This window comes from Thermobia domestica, chromosome 15 (genome assembly GCF_964235325.1).
Source record: "Thermobia domestica chromosome 15, izTheDome1.hap1.1, whole genome shotgun sequence".
Classification (NCBI taxonomy): Eukaryota; Metazoa; Arthropoda; class Insecta; order Zygentoma; family Lepismatidae; genus Thermobia; species Thermobia domestica.
The window spans coordinates 140641353-140659378 of NC_137468.1; the positions used below are offsets into that span (position 1 = coordinate 140641353).

At 35.8% G+C, this 18026-nt stretch overlaps 1 protein-coding gene across 2 annotated transcripts in view; it reads right to left on the reverse strand.

Moving 5' to 3' along the window:
- Epac (Exchange protein directly activated by cAMP) overlaps nucleotides 1-18026 on the reverse strand; it is a 1466091-nt gene that overhangs the window by 1367968 nt on the left and 80097 nt on the right. Inside the window, exon 1 of one of the 2 annotated variants that reach the window (XM_081740196.1) lies at nucleotides 4799-4874. The exons of the other annotated variant lie outside the window; for it this stretch is intronic. The gene's annotated coding sequence lies outside the window, so the exon portion shown is untranslated. Of the gene's footprint in view, nucleotides 1-4798; nucleotides 4875-18026 lie in introns of those variants that run through there. 2 annotated transcript variants of the gene reach the window in all.

Consider the following 18026-nt stretch of genomic DNA (forward strand, 5'->3'; position numbering starts at 1 on the left):
CAACTACGCAAGTGGGAGTTGTCCCGACCCAGCCCAGGTTACGAGAAAGTTTTACTAAATAATTTATCTTGTTATTTCCAAACGTTGTATAATCTTTACTCAGTATCTGAATTTCCATAGCGAAGATCAATCACACATTTGAATCGGACAAGAAAAAAATAAAGTCACGTATATATCTTCCACAAGTAGTGTTTTGAGGTTCCTGAAAGAACCGTCGTTATTTTGGCTCATCCTTTTGTTCTGGCTTTCCTCATAGAGCCGATTTTGAGTACTTTTGGATTAGCTATCTCTTATAACCTCTGTCATGCATCAGTATATTATTACATATGTATTACAAACACTATCATCGTAAATAACTATCAATGCTACCACTTAAAAAACTAAAATTTGTGATTCATACACACATAATCACATACATACAGGACAGCGTATCGGTATGAATAAAAATAATGTAATAGAAACCATCTAACTACAATTTTGTAAACATTTATTATATCTATTCCAGAATGAGACACAAATTCTTATGATATGCAATCGATATCTATATCTATCTGATATATATATATATATATATATATTAACAGAAAGATTAAAAGGGACATTTATATTTGGATATACATAAATCTGCTTAACATCTCAACATAATTGTTTGAACATATAATATGAATTAACAGAGAAAGAAAAAATAAATAAAAATAAAAAGTATTTATATTTTATAAAATCATGATTGGATGAAGAACAAAGGAAAGAAAAAACTTTATATTAGGATTCAAATGAGTCCTTTCTCACATATGAAGATTTTAAGAAAATTTTTACGAGTCCTATATCGTAGTTAACAATGAACGTTAGTATTACACTGAATATTAAAGCACCCTTTCATGATATCCAAATCTTTCACTTTATTTTCTGTACGCATACATGAAATTAAGTTACTAATTACACTCGACACTTATTCTGTCTATAGATATACGTGTCAGTATATTTCATCCCCCTTTGGACTACAAAACAAAGTTTCATCTCTACCTTTACGGCGACTATTTTCCTTCTTCGGTCATTTCACTTGATTTGCTACTTCCTTGACAAGGTTTGTACTATTATCGCCTTATATCATGAAATACTCACATTTATCTGTAGATTCGCACAACTCAAGAAAAAACTAAGAACGAGAATTTCTCAAGTCTAGAAGGATCTTCGTCAATGAGAGCACGATTTATCAAGGTGAAAACCCTGGTTGAATTTCAGGATTTGTACAGAAGGGGTGGGATTGAATGTAATTATATTATAGGATTTCAGTTTACTAGTCTGAGGATCGAATTGGTAATAAATTGGGATTATGCCGACCTGCCTTAAACCCATGCTACATGCGGTTAGTGTAGTACTATTAATGTTAGTTTTTACATATGTTACTAGAGAATAAAACATAGATTGAAAGGAATATACAACATGTGGTGATATTTTCAATTCTTACACTTCGCATTTATCGGATATTTCACGACCGTGGCAACCAAGAACTGTACGAGGTAAGATACCAAGACCCTTTACACATATATTTATTTACTCAATTCAATATTATACATTTTATTTCAATAATATATATTCACATTCAATATATATATATTCAAATAATTTCCCGTGCATAAAGATAAATTCATATTTCCAGGTATTCTGTTTAGGCACGTCAGAACAAAGAATATAATTATAAACGTAACTAAAGACATTGACAATAGTTTTGGGCCCAAATAACTACAATAATCTTCACACTCAAAAGTACCAGTGGAAACAAAAGAGGGATTAGATAATAACTTGACGAAATATTCTAATTGAATAATGATAGAAGGAAAACACAAGTGACATTTAATTATAGACCGGAGCATCGCTCGCTACCGCAATCCGTCAATATGGCGGAAACCGTTTACTTTATACTTCACACCAATGAATACATCTATGAATCGTGTCTTGCGACGTCTCAGCTGGTTATTTAGGTTCGAAAGATATATATTACATGGTCGATATTTGTAAGATTCAAAACTCGAGGAGGGAAGGTAAAATTTTTTTAAAAATCTTGAAGAGAGTAGAGGAATAGATACGGAAGAGAGAGAGAAAAGTGGCGACAAAGGGATAAGCTAGGACACTAAAACTACAAGGATAAGTGGTCGAATTTCGACATACAACAATCCACAGCCAAATATACTTATATATGCCGAAAAAAGTGGCATACTCAAACGCGTGGCCCAAAGGGGTCTCTGAGTGCCTACGTACAAGTCCATTCCTTCTAAGCAACCATCTAACAAGGAATAAGTCCTATGGAATGATTGACTATTAACTATTTCCGGTACAAATTCACTCAGATTACGACCAGTCCAGCAGGAAGTGTCAGTGTGGTCTCTAATTTAGAATTTCTAAAGAAAAATATACGAGCCCTCAGAAACTAAGAAGACTTTCGAGAAAAGTATGGAAAACTAGACTAAAATCGATAAAACAGAAGAAATCTTAACAGAGACTTGCCAAATAAACAAAAATTAAATAAAAATAGATTTTGTACTAGTGAGTTGTCTGCCAAATCGTATTAGTCGCTCCCAGTGCGCAAGATCCGCTACATCTTGAGGCGTCAACTAATTTCAAACACTATATGCTAGAAATAAAAGAAGTGAAAATTCATGAGTATCGGGGTTTAGACGCCCTGGTAAGTTATTACTAGAGTTTACCGTACTAGATTTACTATATTATTTGATCCTATCCACTCTGTCGCCTCTACGAACAATAATGAACTTGGCTTGGTCGGGGGACGTGAAAAAAAATTCGAAGTTGCCGGGTATTATCCTAAATACAAGTTAAACGCATATATCTAAACTGTGTTGATTCTGCCAAACAGCTATTCTGTTAGGTAATTTACTGTGAAGTATCCGGGATCATTTGATATATGGCTATTATTTTTATCGTCGGGCCGGTTGACTAATTAACAGGTGTATTTACTTTAGTAGATTCGAGCCGCTAAGTGAAAACTACCATCCATTATTTTTCGTAACACAGTGCCCTCATATAAAATCCGACGTTAAAATTCATGCACCAAGGAATTTACTTTTATATACAGTATATTATCAATACTTCATAATAACTTAACTACTGGGCACATATACACACGGGCGTCTTGCTACTTACTCATATTCATTACTATACTCTTTTATATATTAATAATACTATCATTACTTATTTATTTATTTATTCACTTTTCTTTACGACGTCGATTTCTTTTTAGACACCTTATACTTCATCACTAAGCCCGAGACTGTTCAAAGCACTCTACATAAATATATATTAAAGTCAGTGATTGCCATAATCCATCAATTTGCACGTGTGATCCTACATGAACCAAATATAAATTTCTGTCGTAACAAGCTATCGTATAATTCACTTCACGGTTTTAAAATTTCATTCTGTATGCACTGAAAGTTTAACGTTATGAATAATATGCAACTACATATCAAACAAATGTCAACAATGCCATTGCTCGCAGCACGCAACGGATAAGAGGATTTGTAAATGCAGCCCGGAGATTAAAAAAAATCACCATATAGACAAATTTCAAGGTAAGTAGAAACGCGAAGATTATTATGATTAATATTTTAGTTACTAGGATATATAAACGATCGTGCTTTTCAGGAATGTTTAATTACAAATCAATTTGTCTAATTACCTATTCGTATGGGTCTAAGCCAATGTTTACTCGTAATTTATTATAAAGGAAGAGTCATTTCCGTATAAACCAGATCACTAAGTATTTAGATAATAGGACATTACCGACGAATAATACTAAATTTAGACGCGATGGCGCTAGTAGTCTGAAAACAGCCTTACACAACTGAATAATCTTTGCACTGTTTTGTTAATTATAAGCCATGTACTATAAAATTACGGTACGAACTACTATGAAGTTCCTCGCTATGGAGTAACGTACTTGTTGTGACGGACCAAAAAGATAAACAAACAACAATACACTGTCCATCACTAAACATTTCATAGTTTCACTCGCACCTTAATCCTAAAATGTACACTACTCAAACACATTCACATTACACTCCACATACCAAAGAAAGGTAAATACTAATACATATAACTATACATGCTAATACATATCACACCACTCGACTATATATGAATCAAATAAGATTATTTAGTTTCATCAGTTGGCTCTATGAATTGAAAAGAGAGGACGAAATGATCAGAGCCAAGTAGCCCTTCTGCAAACTAAATTATGTTTTCAAATTACTGTTAATGCCATTGACAGGACATATCAAAACTGTTAATTGTAAGGGTCCCTTTCCTGAAAGGAAAAGAACCCTAATAAAAAATCGTTTAACCCATTTTGGTTGGAAGCTTATCAATTCCGGAGTAAATGAGAGCCCCTTGTTTACGTTTAAGTTACCATAATGAGAATCTCCCTAAATACTACGAAATTATATACCGCCATGTAAGTAATAATTTTTAAAAAGTCACACTTACTACCTACACAAACATAAACTGTACCAGCACAGGCCTCACGTAACCTTAAACTAAATTTCGGGAGGGGAGAAAAGGAAATTTTTGAATATTTTGATCACAGAAAACTTAAGTTAAAACCGATTATTAACACACAGCACTATAGATCCTGTCCATCACCATTAGTATGCAGTAACATGGCGTCCCTGAGTTGAATTTATATATTTCACTAGGTTTTTGACTGTTCTCACTGCCGAATTTTACTGCTTCGGGCTCCCATTAGCTTCCTGTGAGTTTAATTATTGACTAACACTAGGTTTACCTTAATAATGCTGCTTTTTCCTCGCTAAATTCTGAAATTTGCAAGAGCTGAAGTTACACACTGTGGCTTGGTTTGTGCAGGTTTTAGAATAATCATTCTCGCGCCTTGATATCAGAGCGTCAGAAAATAGTTCAATCAGGATCAAGTATTTCGCTTTAAAATTTTTCGTCGCCAAATGAAAAATAGTCAAAACTGAATAAAACCGGATCTTGGGAGGATATGTGCATCTCAAAGGGACGAAGGGGGACGCCAAAAATCAGATTGGTGAATAATTTCAACAATTTCTGTTCAATTGTGGGCCTATGTTTTCGTATAGCATTAAGATGAGAATTCCAATATTCATCCATCTGAAATGTCCATATATGAGATTCATAATAAAGTTATGTATAAATAAAGATATTATTCCACAAAATATTAGTACTACTAGATTATTTAAAGGTTCCACATTAATTTTGGTTTGAATCAACGACGAATGAATATCCTACACGGAACGAAGTTATATTTTGAAAAAATCATGTAGTACAGTGCGTTGAAAAATTAGTGGACCCCTCTAAACAAAAAATCCATTAACTGTAATGGTATATTACAACTTCTAGGCGGAAGTGGGAGTTGACGACACAAAACGATCGAAAACAATCGATATTACTGTCGAATCCACAACTTTCGGGGTCGCAGAAATGAATAGTGATACTTTCTAGGTCGTTTAAGTGCAAATTCAGTCCCCATTATCACTTCTGGAAGAATGTGAAAATAAACGAAAGGAATCGAAATTAGTGTCGAATCCATAGTTTTCGGTATCGTTAATCTGTTAAGTAACAAACAATCCGATTGAAGTTCAAGTTTAGGGAAGAACCGACATGTCAACCTGATGGTGAATTTAGAGAGGCAACGCCGAAGTCGTTCTTAGGTATATATTTATTTATTTATTTATTTATTTATAATAGTCCTCTACAGAGCCAAACTCCATTTACAGAGGAACATATGTATACACACATAATTACATATGAAATACATATATATCTATATACTGAAAGAAAAAAAATTAAAAAAAATACATGTAAACAAGGAAAAATACAAGTTAAATAATAAAAACAAATTAAAATATTAATAGTATAAATTTAAAAGAAAATGAAAAATATTAAAAAAATGAAAAATATAAAAAAAATGAATATGAAAAAAATGAATAATATGAAAAATAAAAAAAGTCTCCAGCATAGGTTCAAATCATAGAGGTAAGTTATAGAGATAACACTTCTTAATTATTTAATTAATCCATACATAATGTCTTTTCAAAATATTATTTTTGAGTATACGCAAATATACAGCGGTAGGATAAGAGAAGTCAAGATCCAAATCTGATGAAACCAGCTGATTGAAATTCTTACAAGCTCTAACTATGAATGAGTCCTGGTGAATTGTAATATGAGATCTCGTTATGTTAAATATTAAATTCTTACGCAATGGTCGTTTTGGTATATTGAAATTAATATATTGGAGCAAATTACAATTATCTGTTACTGAGTTTATTGTCTTGTACAAATATGTTTGCTGAATAAGGAAACGTCTACTGTAAAGAGAATGCATATCAAATTTAATTAAAAGAGAAGAATACGAGATCTTATTTTTAGTTGCTGATATATGATACAATTTGAAATAAAGATGTTTCAAAAATTTAAATTGGACTCGTTCTATGTTATTTGCTTGTAATTTGTGAATAGGATCCCAAAGAGCACAACAGTATTCCAACTTACTTCTAATCATCGCTATAAAGAGGTGTTTTAAAGCTTGGATATTATATAGGTCTCTTGTACTCCTTATTAAAAACCCTAGTGCCCTGTACGACTCTGCAATAATTTTATTTATGTGACATTTAAGTGTAAACTTATGATCTAGTAATACACCTAAGTCATTAACAGAATATACTCTTTTTAACTTTTCACTATTAATCTTATACTCAAAAGATGGACAATTAATTTTATTTGAAAACGTTATAACATTACATTTTTTTATGTTAAAATATAATTTGTTTCTGATACACCATTGCAGACAACTATTAATATCTCTTTGTAGTTCATGTCGATCATTATTCACTTTTATAGCTTTAAATATTTTCATGTCGTCGGCATATAATAAACAATTACTATATTTTACAGCATTTGGTAAATCATTAATGAATAAGGAAAATAGCAATGGGCCCAAATTTGAACCTTGTGGTATACCTGAATTAGCTACGTAAATAAAAGATTTTACAAAATTATAATTGACAAAATATGTTCTACCTCGCAAATAAGAGATCATAATATTTATCAAAGAGGTTGAAAACCCCATAGCCAGAAGCTTATTTATTAAAACCGTGTGATTTAATTTATCAAATGCTTTTTGAAAATCCGTATAAATTACATCAACGTAATATCCATCATTTATAGAACTTGCAATAAATTGAGAAAAAGAAGTTAAGTTGATCAAAGTTGAGCGTCCTGGGTAAAAACCATGCTGAAAAGGTGAAATATAGGATTTGACATGCGAGAAAATTCTGTTAAATAAAATTTGTTCGAAAATTTTTGAAGGAACTGAAATTAGGGCAATAGGTCTATAATTTTCAATATTATTAGAGTTTCTCGTTTTTAATATCGGTGTTATTTTACTCAGCTTCCATTTATCCGGAAAGGATTGAGTTTTCAAAATTAAATTGAATATCAAACATAGTGGAACTAATAATGGTTCAGCACAACCTTTAAATAAATATGTGGGAAGTTCATCTGGACCACTACTTCTGCTAGATTTTAATTGCTTTATTGATTGGTGAATTTCATTTTTAGAAATATGTGTTATTGCTAAACTATAGCTTATAACTGATTCATAATTTTCATTCAGAGTATATGTAGGTGGACTAGGATCATAAACACTGCCAAAATACTTAGCGAACCCATTTGCAATTTCTTGAGGTGAATTTAGTGAATCATCCCTGTATTGCATTACAGAAATATTAGATTTCCCTTTTCTTTTACTATTCAATAAATTCCAAATTTTTTTAGGGTCGTGTTTGATTATTTCTTCATAAGATTTAATGTAGTTATTATACGCAGTTTTTATCAATTTTTTCGAATGTCTACGAAATTCATTATATTGTTCGTCATGATAATTTGAAGTTTTTCTGCGTCTCCTATGATACTCTTTTCTTTTTAGAACATTAATTATTTCATTATCGAACCAAGGTGGAAATTTTCTTCTATTTCTATTGTTAAACTTGGGTACGTATGCTTCAATAATTTTATATACTGTATCATAGAAAATATCTAAAGCGTCATTTATATTCCTAACGTTTCTTAAGTTATTCCATGTTTGATTCTTTAAGTCTCTATAGATACCACAAAAATCTGCCTTACGATAATTATAATAAGAAGAGACGTCACATCTCTTTCGGGTATCCTTATAATTACATGGAATATTAAATACCAACGGAGGGTGATGTACATCAACTGATACCAGAGGTGAGGTACATAACTCGACTTTAATTACATCATCACGGCCGCATAAAACCAAATCAAGTGTTCTGTGATTAACATTTAAGACATTATTCACATTCGTTAACCCTAACAATGATATAAAGTTATTAATTTCTGTGATGAAAATATCATTTGCATTCCAATTTGTTGCAGTGCCGATAAGTGATGTTATGTTAAAGTCACCTATAATTAATAATTTATCACTATATTTGACAAATAAATACTCTATTTTTGAATACAACTCTCGATAAGTATCAATACTTGTACCAGGAGGTATATAAAGCACAATAACCATTATCCTAACAGCTCGTATTACAATTCGTGTACAAACAATTTGAATGCCATCGATACTAGTATTAATAGAATAACTATTATATTTGTCTTTAATGGCTAAGATTACACCTCCTCCTCTAGTCCCCAACCTATCCTGTCTATAGATTATATATCTGTTATCTAATATTTCATTGTCATAAACATTACTACATATATGTAATGTGTATGTGTGTGTGTGTGTATGTGTGTGTGTATATGTGTGTGTGTGTGTGTGTGTTCCAGCGTAAGTCTGCAACGCATGGAGAAATTCCAAAATTTCAATCAAACTTATGGAAATGAACTTACAAACTGAAAAAAAAAACTATATTAGTATGCAATCCATAGATTTTGAGGTCACTGTATTGAATAGTAGCGTTCTCAATGCCGTTTAAGCCAAAGTTCAACCCCATCGGCAGAGGAGAGAGTGGAAAGAGAGAAAAATGACAAAAATTTCTTACAGCAAATTAGTGTCGAATTCATAGTTTTCAGGATAGGAAAACGGCCGACCCGTTTGAAATGACTTTTGGAACACAGTACACACCTCAATTTGGGCTTTTACATCATATCAATTTGACTAAAGGAAGGTTTCAAAATTTATACCAAGGGTAGAGAATCTTGTGTATTTTATCATTACACTTTCATTGAAATACTTATTCTAAGGGGGGGGGATAGGAGTTCCAATATTTTCCATAAATCTAAATCTATTCTTTCTGTGTAAATAAGGGACATATCAGCTACGAAGGACGCTCAGAAAGCTTTGTACAATGAGCCATAACTCTTCTGTGATTAGCACTAGAACAATAAGATGTTTTTGTGCCTGACTTCTGTCCTTTGTGTTGAGGTTTCGAAACAATTTTGTTTTCCTATGTTTACAGATAGCCCACAATAGAGAAGGGAGTAGACAGCCTCACTCGCTAACAGTCAATCGCTGAATTCCCATATAAGACTGCCGATCATTCATCCACATCCATTTGACCTACGTATAATGATTATGGACAGAAGCAATATCCGAAGATGGGTACAAAGATTATACAGTAGTAATCACAGTTTGCTGGACCAACCACGGTCTTTCAGACCATCAACTGCAGTGAAAAATGTTGACAAAGACCACATTGATCAAATCATCAGGAATGACAGATGTGTCACCACAAGACAGCTTGTTAAAGAGACTGCATTATCTGTGGATAGTGTTCTAATATTAACACAGTTTTAGTCTAAAGACAAAGAGACCGATACTCCAAAATAAAGTCATCACACTGCACCAAGATAATGTGAGATCCCATTCTGCCAATCACACAGCACCAAGATAATGTGAGATCCCATTCTGCCAATCACACAGCACAGAATCAGAAATATAGAATGGGAAGTACCTCAAACCTCTTGTACTTCGGACCTGACCACGTTCATTTTTTTCTGTTTGGCCGTCTGAAGGCCCATCTTTGTGGTAAGCTGTTCGCTAGTTTGCTGGTTGCTAGTCGGGGTTTTACCAAAGTGCAATCACGTCATGAGAAGAATGGTGAATTTAATATGTTACAGTGGATGGAGGATACATTGAGTAACATGTGTGCGTACATAAAGGATACAAGTATATGACCGAAATTTCAAGGTCCTAGTACTATTAAAAAGGTTACGCCCATTGCAAAACTTTTTGAATGGTCTTTATATATTATATACAATTTGGTAGTATATATACTGTAGGGTTCATACTGTAAAGAAACTCCCTTACATGAATTTAAAAATTACACATGTATATTGAAATGTCACCTGTCAGGTATCAGGTTGTCATAGGATTCTGTCTATGAGAATCATCTATGTTAGATTTCAGATCTAAGCAATAATATGAACGTTATTAACTATCACTATAGCAAATACCTTAACAGCTTTCCTTCATATGTATCATACGTTGAATAATTAAAAGTTTCGTACGGTGGCTCCCCTTCTGGTATGATGGGTCATTAGTGCAATCCGAGTCCGTGTTAATACAAGATAGTCAATAGTATATTATGTCTGTAGATATTTCTCATGATTCTCCTATTGCTGCCTTTATTTACTTTAACAATTTTACCGTAACTCACTTATCTCCTCTTCGTTATAGAACGTAACCAGAGGGCTTTGAAATAGAAAATATCGTATAAAATCATACACTTGTTCCTTTGATATCCTTCAAAACATATACTGCAACCGATCTTGAGATAGTAAATTCATGTACTTTGAATACACATAAATAATAGTGTATACATCCTACACTTGAAAATTTTATTGAAAAACGCCATTTTGCTTTCCTTATTGATTGGAGGAGCATTATAAGGTAGGTGTAACATCACTAATGGGTTGTTAGATACATCTGGTCTGTTCAATAATAAATTAAATCCCAGAGGGAGTATTTGGTTGCAGTAATTAGAAGAGGATTTCCTCTGAAACCAATACGCGTTTTATTTCGAGTTTGATCTCCAGAAACCATTGGCCGACCAAACTATTGGTCTTTCCTTGTGTGGTTGAGTGGCAATCACAATCTGGCAGCCTTCCGCAGAATTAATTAATGGAATTAATTGTGTTGCCAAAGCTCTTGTGTTGAACTGGAATTCTGGATACTGTATATTAAAACTTTCCCTCCCGAAACTACGATTCGCAAGAGTTTTGCATATAGATGGTTATTTATTCTTGTAATTTACATGCACTTAGACGCAGTTATATCCAGAGGTTAGAACAGTGGCGGCTTCAGGATTTCAAACACGGTTGTAACTTTTTGGTCAATTCCCCTTACTAATTATGGCAATGTTACTTTATAGGCTTTCGTTCCTTCATTAGTTGAAGTTTGGCAAATAATAAACCTTTCAGAGATGTCAGTTATGATATGAAGGTTTAGTAATGTATGACTTTTAATTACTCAGAAACTTAACTGAGTTTAGACTTCACTCAGTGATTACAGTTTCCATAGAATGCAGTATTTCGATGAATATACCATTGCAGAAAACATTAATACAAAGTTGAATCAAAATTCTTCAAATATTCTGGTACATAACATACCTTCAAAGTATAGCCCTTCGTGTTGGATTGTTTGCAGCCACCTTTCTGAGAGTTCCTGGATTAAACATCGTTACTACCCTTGAGGCAATAAATCAATTTACTGCTGTTTTCACCTCTTATTCCGCGCTGTTTCAAATGTCCACACTTCCACCACACCAACACGTCGTGTAATGCGAGTGCTGCTCTTTGTGTAAATTGTGGCTAATGTAGTTATGGTGCGAAACACTGTACAGCGACCAAGCCCTTTAGTGTCAACTGCAAGGCCGCGCATTCTACTTGGTCTCGGAGTTGTCCGGCCTTTGAACGTGAGAAAGGTATCCGAGAGCTAAAGATTGTTGAGATGTTTTTGTGCCCTTTGTTACTGTTGCAGCTACCTCTTATAAATTTGTGGCAACTCACACGTCCGAGGTTTCCATCCAAACTAATCTTGTTCCCGACAAATATTCAGAATTTCAGACCTTCGACTAGGGAACACCCCAAGGCCCTAAGTGTTCCTGTTAGTGTTGCTCTTCGGCGAACTCTAGGTCTTCGCCGCTCACCTTATATGGTCGGCCTAAAATTTAGCCAGTATATTATACGCCAACTCAATGGTACGGTTCTTTCCCCGAGAAGAACTAAATCTCTAACTGTTCGTAATACACCTTAAGTTTCTTTGTTTCTTCACAACGTTTCACCTTTATGCTGCCAGGTACCTCTAGTTACTTTCATTGACGGTGGTGTGATATTATTGTTTTAAATGTACATACCCCAACTGAAGATAAGGATGACGATATAAAAGACAGTTTTTACGAAGCAGTGGAACAGATATTTTGACCAACTTCCGCGATACCATATGAAAATTCTATTAGGGGATTTCAATGCGAAGGTAGGACGAGAGGATATTTTCAAACCGATTATAGGGAACGAAAGTCTGCATAAGGAAAGTAATGACAACGGTGTTAGACTCGTGGACTCTGCAACATCCAAAAACCTAATCGTGAAGAGTACAAAATTCCCACATCGCGACGGTCATAAATACACTTGGACATCACCAGACGGAAAAACACAATCAAATTGATCACGTTTTAGTAGATAGAAGAAGGCAATCTAGCATAATTGATGTCCGGTCGTTTAGATGGCTGATTGTGACACTGATCACTACCTGGTAGCAGCAATAATACGAGAGAGAGATTATCGTTGAATAAAGGAAATATTCCTTATCTGAAAACGGAGAGATTCAATTTAAAGAAATTAGAAGAAAGCCAGGTAAGAAAGGAATACCAGATTGAAGTTTCGAATAGATTCTCTGTTTTAGAAGACTGAGTGCACTAGAGTTGAGGATACCTGGATCGAAATTAGATATAGCATTAAAATTTCAGCAAAAGAAAAATTGGGACACGCGGAAATAAGTAGCAACAAATCATGGTTTGACCAGGAATGCATTAAACTAACAGAGAAGAGAAAACAGGCAAAATTACGGTGGCTACAAAATCCGAATGAAATAACTACACAAAATTTCGCAGATATCAGGCGGGAAACTTCCAAAACTTTTAGAACAAAGAAACGCGATTTTTTGAAAGCTAAAATTAAGGAACTTGAAGATAAGAGTAAAAATAAAAACATCTCGGACATATATAAGGGTATCAGCGAATTTAAGAAAGGCTATCAACCTCGTGCTTATATTTTAAAGAAATCTGACAGTACAGTTCTCCCTGATACGGATAGCATCTTAAATAGCATCTTCTTTGACGATTTGCTTAACACGCAACCAAAAACTAATGTGCGTGGACAAAGGGAGATACACACCGCAGAGCCGTATATTCCAGAACCCAACCGAATAGAAGTAGAAACCGCTATAAAGAACTTAAAGAAACACAAATCTCCGGGTGTAGATGAAATTCCGGCTGTGTTAATTTTAGCTGGAGACGAAAAATTCTGGAACAAGATACACAAACTCATTCTCCTTATCTGGAACAAGGAAGAATTGCCACAAGAGTGGAAAGAATCAATCATTGTTCCGATTCACAAGAAAGGCGATAAAACTGACTGTAATAATTATCGAAGCATTTCTCTTCTGTCAACATCCTATAAAATCCTCTTAAATATTCTATTAGCAAGATTGACCCCATACGCAGATGAAATTATTGGAGATTATCAGTGCGGATTTAGACGAAATCGATCAACTATCAACCAAATATTTACCATTTGCTAAATACTCGAAAAGAAGTAGGAATACAATACCCCGGTACATCAACTATTTATTGATTTTAGAAAGGCGTACGACTCGGTTAGGAGAGAAACATTATACAACGTTCTTACAAAGCTTGGAATACCGAGAAAGCTAATTAGATTAATTAAGATGTGTTTAAATGAATCCCAAAATAAAGTCCGGTTAGGAAAATTTTTGTCCACGAGCTTTCACGTCGAAAATGGCCTGAAACAAGGAGATGCGTTGTCGCCATTATTATTTAACTTTTTTCTGGAATATGCTATAAGAAAAATCAAAGATAACAACCAGAGCTTAGAGTTGAACGGTATTCACCAGGTTATGGCATATGCTGTTAGTGCTCTCAACGGGTCGGGTCGGGTCGGGTTGAAGACTGACCCGACCCGACCCGTGACCCGAATTGACTGACCCGACCCGATGACCCGACCCGACCCGACTGACCCGAACCGTGATCCGACCTGATTGACCCGACCCGACAACCCGACCCGAGCTGACCCGACTGACCCGACCCGATAACCCGACCCGATTGACCCGACCCGATAACCCGACCCGAGCTGACCCGATTGACCCGACCCGACAACCCGACCCGACAACCCGACCCGAGCTGACCCGATTGACCCGACCCGATAACCCGACCCGAATAACCCGACCCGACAACCCGACCCGACCTGACCCGACTGACCCGACCCGACAACCCGACCCGACCCGATAACCCGACCCGAGCTGACCCGACTGACCCGACCCGACAACCCGACCCGAGTTGACCTGACCCGACCCGACTCGTAACCCGACCCGAGCTGACCCGATCCGAGTCGGGTCGGGTCGGGTCACGGGTCGGGTCGGGTCAACCCGATCCGTTTGAGAGCACTATGGTCACAACACTGGGTGAACACCAAAATGCACTCCCATTGGGAATTGAACCCGGACCACGTGTACCGAAGTCTTACACGTTAACCACTAGCTAGATCAAGCGGGGATTTGTATATGCATCTTAATGAATATTTGGCACTTTTGAGGTTTGGTTATTTCTTTTTATAACTGATACCAATGTCCGACGTGGGAGAAATTTATTTTTATTTTATTTATTTATTTATTTATTTATTTTTATTTTATTTTTTTTTCTTTAGTTCTATGTGACGAATTTTTTCTTCAAGGTCAGTGTTCTCACCTGCTGGGACGGCAGGGCGTCTTCTCGGAAGGCAGTAGCAAGAGTCTCTTGGCGGAGACAAAAGGAAATCGTTTAACTACAATGATAAGGGTTGAGGAAACAGAGAACACCTGTGATTTTTTCCAACCCTTCAACTTTCATTCCAAAATAGGTTCTTATGATTCCTGGACCCGTACCACTTTGAATTTTCTTTCTCGGTAATTAAAACGTATTTTACAGTATATATAGTTGCACGTAAGAAGATACATAATATGAATTTAAAAATACAGGTTGATATTTAATTATAAAGTACTAATTTTATTTCATCACTTTCAGCCCAACAAATGAAATTCAAACAATTCGCTCCCTAGGTCTTGGTCATCAATACTGCGTCTTATTCTTTGTCTTGCAGTCAAGTCTTGGTCCTGCATTTCGTAGTCTTGGTGATCTTTCATGCTATACAAGAGCCAAGAATGCTCACCTCATCGGTACAAATGAAGACCAAGTGTGATTTTGATTATGGTATTTCATACTATACGGAAAGCTAGAAAATACGCTCATCGCTTCTTGGTGATCATCAAAACAAGGCCAAGAGCAAGATTACTATGCAATTCGTCTTGCATATCCAATCTTTATCTTGTTCTTGTATCGATATCCTTGGGCTTGGTGAAATAAAATGAAATATTCACTTTAAGCAGGGGTGTAGCCAGCAGGTTCGTGTAGGAAGGGCCCGTCGTTTTTGAGGGGGGGGGGCGGCTACAATGTACAAAGCAAAAAATGTGTTGCTGCTAGTGTTTTTCAGGCCTAAAAGAAAGGAAAATTTTGGTTTCCTTCTGGAAAACTAAAAACACTATTTTATCTTATTTATTATTATTATTATTATTATTATTATTATTATTATTATTATTATTATTATTATTATCCATAAATTATATTCAAGATAGTTTTTATTATGCTTAATCAAGAACTACTGCCCGGGACCAAACACTATACTTTTGTGCATAACTATAAAGATAACCAGAAAGTTCTGTCCCTTTTCGTGGAGGTCTGTGTTCAATTGGACCTCACACCGTGAGTTGAATGCGAGTGGAGATAAGGCGAACGTCAGTTGTTGGTGTGGGTATATCCAACATACTACCTGGTTGTGGCAATTCAGATACACAGTGAACTTGCGTAAAGACAGAGGGAACATGGGACATCCACAGAGCGTCATAAGAGCATGTATGCTGAACGAGTTCAAATGGAGGTCAAACGCCGCTGTAGCGGGACAGAAAATATGCCAAGCCTTTGTTGAGGGTGTCGTGACGACGCGGACAGTACAGCGATGGTTTAACCAGTTTAAGGACGATGACCAAACACCCGAAAACACCACATGCCAGAAGACCAACACATGTACGTACAAAGAGGAACTGGGACTACAATTCAGTGTGTGGAGAAACCATTCGGCAGCACATCCATCAAGTTGGGAAGCACTACAAGTTGGGTCTCACATGTTTTGACTCCGGGCCAGAAGGCAACGCGGCAGTCGCATGGGTTTATTTACTGTTTCGGAGCCATTTCTGGACAGGGCGTTGACATGTGATAAAAAAGTGGGTCCTATACGAAGCTCCACGGCGCCGTCATCATTGGTTAGCATTGGTTAGCAATCCCATGAAACGATTTCAAAACAGCCGAAACCAGCACTGTACCAGAAGAAGGTCCTTCTGTGTGTTTGGTGCATCGTGCATCGGGAACTGCTACCAGCTGGTCAGAGTATCAATGCAACTGTGTAGTGTCAGCAGTTGAGCTGTGCTCAACAAAAACTCAAAACTCTGGAGCCATCACTCCTGAATTGCAAATGGGTCCTCGTTTACGGGACAACGCTAAGTCCCACGTGGCTAGGATGACTCAGGACACCATTCTCCGCCTTGGATGGGAAACAATATTGCAACCACTATATTCCCCGGGTATTGCACCGTCCGATTATCACCTGTTCCATTCTTTGGACAATCACCTTAGAGGCCGCCAATTCAAATCCCTAGTAAAAGTCCAAAATGCACCTGATACCTTCTTCGTTTCACGGCCCACCAACTTCTACCGCGATGAATTCCATGGCCTTCCAGAACGTTTTCAGAAGGTCGTCGATGTTGATGGAGACTATTTTTGATCTTCCAGGTTAGGTGACGTATCAATGTTCGAATGTGGTGGGTGAAAAAGCAACAAAACTTTTCTTGGTTACCTTCATATTTAAATTTAAGACCTTGTATACAGAGCCTATGTACACGAGATTGATTTTCTTTAAATTTCACTTAATTTCTTTATAGTTTCCTGACAAAAATATTTATTTATTATTCGTGACTTAAAAAAAAAAAACAATTATTTTATTACACTGAGTAGAAATAAAAGAGAGCGAATGAAATCCAAACTGAATAAAAACATTGTTTCTCACCAAATTTTCCATTCTCTGTCTTTTAAAATACTTGTTAAAGCATATAAAAATATAATGTACTTACAAATCAGTTTAGTACCTTTGTTTTATGGCTGTATTTATAATACCTTGTTAAAATGTTTGTCTTTAAACTGTCAAATATAAATCGCAGAAAATTGTGTAATCTGCTGTCACAAAAATGTATCCTATTTTTCGATCGGTATGGAAAAACAATATTTCTCCATACTATTTTACCGTAAATTATTAATTGTCAATAACTTTGTTACTTTTAAATGAAGGAAGCGAGATAATTTTACTATGATGTTTTTAAAGCTGGTCATTTTAGGGAGCAGGAAACCATTTGGGGGGCCTGGACACGATGGTTCCCCCTTGGCTACACCCCTGAGTTTAAGGTCCCTCGATTCTGCTTCGAGGCTAAGGGATATGGTGACCATGAGAAATGAATGAAATGGTGGAATGAAGAAAGTGGGAGGAAACAGGAGAACCCAGAGAAAACCCACTACACGCCGTTTCTCCACCACAAAGCCTACTTAACACAAGCTGGGATCGAACCATGGACACCATGCACCAGAGATGAATTCTCTACCACTGAGCTACCGCGG